This window comes from Elaeis guineensis, chromosome 12, assembly GCF_000442705.2.
Source record: "Elaeis guineensis isolate ETL-2024a chromosome 12, EG11, whole genome shotgun sequence".
Lineage (NCBI taxonomy): Eukaryota > Viridiplantae > Streptophyta > Magnoliopsida > Arecales > Arecaceae > Elaeis > Elaeis guineensis.
Genome location: NC_026004.2, coordinates 6,078,724 through 6,086,675, shown reverse-complemented (window position 1 = coordinate 6,086,675; position 7,952 = coordinate 6,078,724).

Below are 7,952 nucleotides of genomic sequence, written 5' to 3'. Positions count from 1 at the left end.
GAACAACATTTCAGAATTTAAAAAGCTTGCTCCTTCAGCTTTCAAGGGGACTACTGAACCTTTGGAGGCTGACAACTGGATAATGGAGATGGAGAAGGCTTTCACTATCCAAGAGTGTCTTGATGAAGAAAAGATTCGATATGCAGCTTATTTACTACAAGGAGAAGCATACAACTGGTGTCAGCGACTACAGCGCAAGCATGAACAAGACGGCGAAATACTTACCTGGGAAAGATTTCGGATTGCATTCTATGATCAGTATTTTTCTCGGAGTATAAGGATCCAGAAAGAGCAAGAGTTTATTTATTTGATGCAAAAGGGTATGAGTGTGACTGAATATGAAGCAAAATTTACAGAGTTAGCAAAATTTGCTCCGAGATTAGTGGATGGTGAGCAAGAACGTGTTCACAAGTTTGAGATGGGACTGAGAACTGAGATTCGAAAATAAGTGGTTCCATATGAATTGACAACTTATGCAGATGTGGTAAACAAAGCACTGATAATTGAAAGGGAAGTCAATGCAGAACGCATGGAAAGGGAAAGAAGGCAAAGAAAGAGAGCAAGATCAAATGATACACAAGGGCAGAATAATAAAAACATCAAAAGATCAGCTAAGGGAGCAGTAGACAATAAGACTCAACAGATTGATGGTGAGCCGTGCTCCAGATGTGGCAAAAATCATGCAGACAAGGATTGCTATTGGAATACCGGTGCTTGTTTCAAATGTGGTCAGAAAGATCATAAAATTGCTAGCTGCCCGCTAAATATTGAAAATCAAGCTGGCAAAAGAACTCATGAAGGACAACATAAGGGTGGCGGACAGATTTCTAAAACCCAGGGAAGAGTTTATACGCTTACTCAATAGAATCCACAGGCTTCCAATACAATGGTAACAGGTATGAAAAATTTCGAGGACGAATTTTTTTTTTAGGGGTGAAGAATGTGATAGCCCAAAAACCCAACCCAAACAAAGCCCAGCCCAGCAAACCAAGCCCGAAACGAAAAAAAAAACAGAGGATGCAAAATCGGGAAGAAGACTCCCGATAGGAGTCTTCTTCTCCGGCGAAACCCAGGCAAAATCGGACTCCTAGGACCCCTCGGAGTCCTAGGGTTCCCTATAAGAATACCCTCTCCCCCTTGAGACCAAACATCGGCCTCTTCCCTCTCTTTTTCTCTCCGTTTTTCTCGATCGAAGGCCGCGGACATCGTTTGATTTCTCGCCGTGATTACCGCCGACGAGGTCATCGGAGGCTGAGGTGAGTCTCCTTCTTCTTTTCCTCCTTCTTCTCCTTCCTCCCATGCTCCTGTGCGCGGCTGCCGGTGACGAGAGTCGCCGATTTTCGAACAGGAAAGAGACCCTGTTTTTGAGTTTTTTTTTCTTTGGATTTTTCGGCGCCGGCGATTGGAATTGATCGCCGGCCACGCTCCTCCGTGATCGGGGGGGTGGTCCCCGTCTGCCGCCGGCCTCCGCCGTGGCGGCCGCGGTCCGAACGGCCGATCAAGGCCGGAGGACCAAGGATCCCCTGTTCCGGCACGGGAAGAACCAAGAAAAAGAAGAAAAGAAGAAAAAGAAAAGAAAAGAAAAGAAAATAATAATAATAATATATATATATATATATATATATATATGTATGTATGAATAAATAAATAAATAAATAAATAAAAAATTAAAATTGATGAGAGAGAGAGTTTCTCTCTCTTCTCTCTCTTCTCTCAGTTTGAACCCTGACTTTCTCTCTCTGAAATTAGACTTTCTCTCTCTACTTTCTCTCTCTAGAATTTTTTCTCTCTAGCTTGTTTCTCTCTCTCTTGATGGATTTCTCTCTCTAAAGTTATCCTTCTAGGATTAGCATAGGAGAAGGCTTCATCTGATGATTCTGATCGAGTTTAGAGACGAGTCTGATTTTAAGCGAGATTTTAATTTTGGGATTTGTTAGATTTAATTTTGAATTAAATTAATATAAAAATATAATTTTGGATAATAGGCACGGAAGAATCTCCTAGAAGTTAGTCGATCTGTTCATTCAGTGCTCCGTGAAAGGTAAGTAATGAATCATCTTCTCGAGATATTCTATATTTATTCTGAAAATAAATAATTATTCTCTGAAATTATGCATGATTTATGAAATTATGTTTTTAAAGAAAAGTGCTTTTGAAATATTATGATATATCGATTTATGCACATATTTAGTGAAAGATTATGATATATATTATGGTACAAAGTGTTTTGATACAGATCGAATTTATGCTCTCAGCCTAACTATGTTTCTGTGGACCCTGCCAGTGAGGGTTGTGCGCTGGTATTTGTGGACCCTGCTAGTGGGGGTTGTGCGCTGGTGTTTGTAGACCCTGCCAATGGGGGTTGTGCGCTGGTATTTATGGATCCTGCTAGTGGAGGTTGTGTGCTGGTATTCTGTGGACCCCGTCAATGGGGGTTAAACGTTGGTCATAGTCAAGGCTGTTGAGTTACGAGTGTTTTGAATCGAATCGGATTTATGATTATATTATATGTGAATATTTGAAATTATTGGATTTGCATTAAATCAGCATGAAATATATTTTTATGTTTATTTGCAGCATTATTCTTGAAAATTATATAATATCTGAAATATCTGGTAGAGATATTTGTTACTTACTGGGCTGTCTAGCTCATTACCTTTCTTTCTATTTTTCAGATTCAGATAATTAATATCGAGCGTGGGACGAAATATTGGGACAGAGCTTTTAGAGGCGAGATTTAGCATTGTCAACTTCATTGAACTTAGATCTATTGTTTTTATTTTTTTAGCAAAAATTTTATTGGATGTAAGACATTTGATTTAATTACTTGAATTAAAGTTGAATAATAATTATTTGAATTTATTCCGCTGTGATGCATTGATATCGTGATGAGATGCTTTGCATGCTTATGGAGAGAGTTCTTCATGAGTATGCGGCGGTTGCCGCGACCCTCGATCCACAAATCTCGGGTCGGGGGCGTGACATGTATACATACATATATACAATACTACATTATATATATATATATATATATATATATATATATATATATATATATATATATATCTTTGTCTATGACCAAATATCTAACATTATTTCATGAGATTAGTATATTTCAAGAAAAATATTTAGAAGAAATTATGCAGTTTTTTGTTATGCTGTCTACTATCAGTTTTTTTTTTTTTAATGTCAAGTCATTTTTGCAGCTAATCCCTAACATTTCATTCATAGGGGCAAAAAAATATATAAAATATTATGATCAAGGGCTCATGGCTTGGCACGTGAGATATTATCTGCTTTGACTTATAGGTCTCGTATTTTGCAGTTAAAAAGGTGCCAAATATAGGGAGAATGATCATTTTCTATATAAGCTAGAATCTCTCTTGACTTACAACCAATGTAAAACTAATATGCCTTCCCTCCTACACTGCAATATAGTTCTCCAATCAAAATAGAGTTTGTGTACAGACGAAAAGTGCTCTCTTCTTTATTTTTATTATAGCCTCTAATAAAAAAAAAATCTATGTATGGACGGAAGGTATCTTTCTCCTTATTTTTATTAAAGACCGTATACAAGCGGAAGGAGCCCCATAGTTGCAAAGGTGTTCCCTATCTAACATGTTATTATTATGGTCAAGGGCTCATAGCCGAATATATGAGGTGTTGTCCGCTCTGATCTATGGACCTCGCAATTTTGTCCTTCAAAAGATGATCTATTTTTATATAAATAAGAATATCTTTTAATTCATAAATAATGTGAGACTAATGATATCCTCTCTTTTATATTATAACATAAAAACTATCTTCTTCATATGTACATAATGGCACTGCTAAGCAATGAGATTCCTTTCCTGACCATCTCTTTATGTATATAATGGCAATGTCACGTAATGATTCCATCTATAATATGTCACTTCATTTTTATCTATTCCCTAGCTACAAATCACCAAAATTACTGCCTACCTCCTTTTGTATTCATAGTAGTGCAACATCATGCAAACCTCCATTTTTCTTATCTACAATTTATACTAATTATTTATGAGGTTGTTATAAGGTCCCGCGAAATAACACTATCTATGTTTCTTCGACTTGCAGTCACCTGCATCACATGCTTCATGCTATAGTTCAAAGTACAAGCAAAGCAATTAGCAATTGTCTTAGGAGAAGAGCAAACACTTTTTCACAATAAGATAAATGATATTTTAATGAAACATCATGTTAAAAGCTCTGCCTCATAATGGATCGGCGATGCTGCTGCAGATATTAAGTTTCAGGATCACGATAGGCTTTCGTGTCGCACCTATTAGGATCACAATAGGCTTTTGTGTCACACCTACCGCACGCAACTGGATCAGCTTCTGCAAAGGCAATACGCCTTTTCCTTGCTTTATATCCTTTTCGTCTTTTTTCCCCACGCAAAGAACCAAAGGGGAGCTTCCCCGACGACCACGTGGCCCCATCTTTTCTTCCACGTCGACATGCAGACAAAATCGTAGCCGCCCACCGTGTGGACCCCATCTGCACCACGGGATACTGGATAGGATTTCTTTCGGTATTATAATAAAATCACGGGGCGGCCCTTCACATGATCCACCCTGTGCCTTTGATGATGACGATGATGGGATGGGGTATCGAACCGTGGGTCACCTGACCGACCCATGGCCACGGTAACCTGCTGCTTTGACCGATTTAGTACCGTCCGATTTGGACACGTGTACGGTTCTTGACCGTTATAAGTCGTGCAGCACCGTCCATTGGGCTATCAGGCCTTCGTTCCTCGGTCGATGTGGAGCAATTGTTGCATGCACCAGGTCCAAGTGAACCGGGGCAAATCTCGGAGAATATGCATGATGGATGGCGCGCAATCAGGAATTGTAAAATAGGAGGGGTAACGTGGCGTATTATCCACCGTGGGATTTGGTGCGGTCCAACCGTACCTGGTGCATGCGATAGTTAGACGTCGGTGTGGGGTGCCTGAGGAGAGGAAGTAAGTGGGCAAGTGAAGTGACGTGAACGCCCTACCGAGAGTCGAGATATCACAAGTTTGCCATCCTGTATAAATATACGTCACGTGGTCGATCACGAGTCATGGTTTAGGAATTCTTCGCAGCAAAGTTTCTGTTCACGCGCACGGAGGCAGTCTCAGTGCACGTATTTTCCAGAGCCATGCAAGTCTAATTTGGAGCAGCAGTTCCCTTCTCAGCTGCCTACTGACTTAGGGTGCATTTGATTAATCATTAAAAAATATATATATATATATATATTTTAATTTTTAAAAAATAAAAATTAAAAAAATAATATTTAGTAATATTACGAAAAGTAAAAAGAAAAAATTAAAATAATTTAAATAATTATTTTATTTATAAAATAAAAATTTTTATTTTTTAAAATTTATTTTCTTTTATTTTATTTGTTTTTGTGTTTTCGCACGTTTAAAATACTAAACTAAAAAAGTAAAGAACTCGAATCTCCCCCTCATCGAGCTTTTCACCTCTTCATTTCTTTTTTTTTTTTTTTTTGAATTCTTCTTTCGAGCTCTTCACTTATTGTCTCCAAATACTATCTTTTGCTTTATAGCAACATAGTTACCAAACATATTTTTTATTTTTTATTTATTTTTATTTAATAATAAAAATTAAAAAAATAACAATTATTTATAACTAAATATACCTTTAGTTACTCTCTCCCATCGAATATATATATATATAAACTTATCGAATACTCTTTAAGAATGGACAGCTAATGTACCTATCTATTAAGCTTTTCCTAACGCTCCCTTGGTGAGTGTTAGTAGCTTCATTCTCTCGAAGTAAATATATAGATGAAGCCTTTTGCTCTTCCTTTTCCAAACAACAAAATCACGGCCTTAATTTCAAGTCTACCTATTGCTATGATGTAATTTTATAATTTAATGCATGCAATTTCTATTTTGAGTACCAAGACCTGGTGAAGCATGTTCCAACATTTTAAACATCCTTCTGAATGAGAGAAGAATATCTTAACATATAAGATTGAATGTGACATACCATGCAGTTTCATGAAATTATGTTAACACGACCTTAATTATAACATTGCAAAGTGATTTTGATGTATCGTAGGTTTTAAAATTTAAAAACCTAATTTTTATTTTATTGATCACCCATCAGAATGGAAATAAAAAAATTAATAACTTGCTATAACAAATAACAACTTATAATATATATATATAATTAAATAATGATACAATATATAATTGTTAATGAGCAAAACACATTAATGAACATGTGTCAAAAAAAGGGGTTTGATTTTCTGGCATCACGGGTAATTAGCTTGACAGAGTGCTCAATAACGGGGTCTACATATATGTAAATTATATTTTTATCATTAAAAATAGTGGAAAAATATCTTGTCCTAAAAAAAAAAAAAAAAAAAGAGTGAAAAAACTTTATATCCTTAACTTATAGTCAACTATATTCATTCATTTTTTTTGGAAAAAGAATTACATTCTAGGACTAAGTAAATAATTGAAATCCGAAGAAACACATCCAATCCGATCTAATAAACATCGATTTCGATCGGTTGAATGACTTAAATTAGATTGTGATTTATAAAAAATTTGATTAATTATGATCGATTCAATTTCTACATTTTTAACCTGCATGAAATCGAATCCAACTAACTAATATATTATTTTCAATACTTAGACTGTTTAGAGAATTAGAAATTGATCATTATGACATGTTATGTATTGACTTATGGATGTTATAAAATTATTATATTATAATTTTTATATGAATTAAATGGTGTATTGATTTGTGATACTTAAAATCAACATTGAAGTCCAAATCGATATAATTTATTCGAATCTGCTGCAAATCGTTAATTTTGATTTTAAATGATTTATATATGATAAACGATCGATAGTGGATTGAATTTTTTTCAATCCAATTAAATTCGATCGGATCAAATTTTTTTCTCAATTCAATCCAATTCGATCTGTGCTCAATCCTGTTATATTTATTCATTGATAGCAAACCACATGACATGGGGAATGGATGCTTTTACATAATTTATGCAACACCCCCTTGAATCACGCCAATCTTGTTTCGTCTCATAGCCTGACAACGGTATAACAAGGAAATGGTGGTGGGTGGGTCGCGCACAAAGCATGGGCTATGGACCGGTATCGCTTGCTACCGAACATAAAAGCCATCATACCACAGGCAACATGGTGTGGGAGGCTGCATGGATGGTGATTGCTGTTAATGGAACTTCCAAAGAGGGAAGACATTAATTGCATTTTGAAATGGCCTGAGAATTTTATCGGGTACAAGAACTCATAAATCGACAGTGACAGGTGGTATCTCCTCCCCCATGCCCACGGTTAGATATGATGACAAGCATTTCTTTGAGTTTTTTATTCTTATTTATGTTCTCTCCTTTCTGCAAAAATGTGACAAAGACCTTGCCCAGTGGGACCAAATTTTATTCCCATGAACTGCATGAAGCTTCTAAAATCCAATATTTTATAGCGACACATCCGTCCCGTTTCTTTCTTTGCTACGCAAGACAAAAAGGCAAAATTGGAAGGCTTGCTTTGGGAAAAGTTTAGGGTAATTTACGTAAAAGGACAACACGCGCATGACACATTGGTCCCATCTTGTTCGTTGAGGGGAAGAGACCTTCTGGAATGCTTTCATTGTGTTTCCACTGGATTGAATGGAATCGTCGTCAGATTTCGATTGCTGACCGGGGACTTGGCGGGTTGTACACTCAACCGGACCATCGCCACCCCTGGATTTTGACTAGCCTACCCTCGAGCCTTTTTCTCGCGCATGCTCCGGTAGTTTCTGACTTCCTGCACGCTGCAAGGGTGAAATTGAATGCGTCCTCAAAGTTGAGTCAATTGAGCATGCCACATGCATGATTCAACGTTTATTTATATATGCATACCAAGTAATTGCATTAATGTC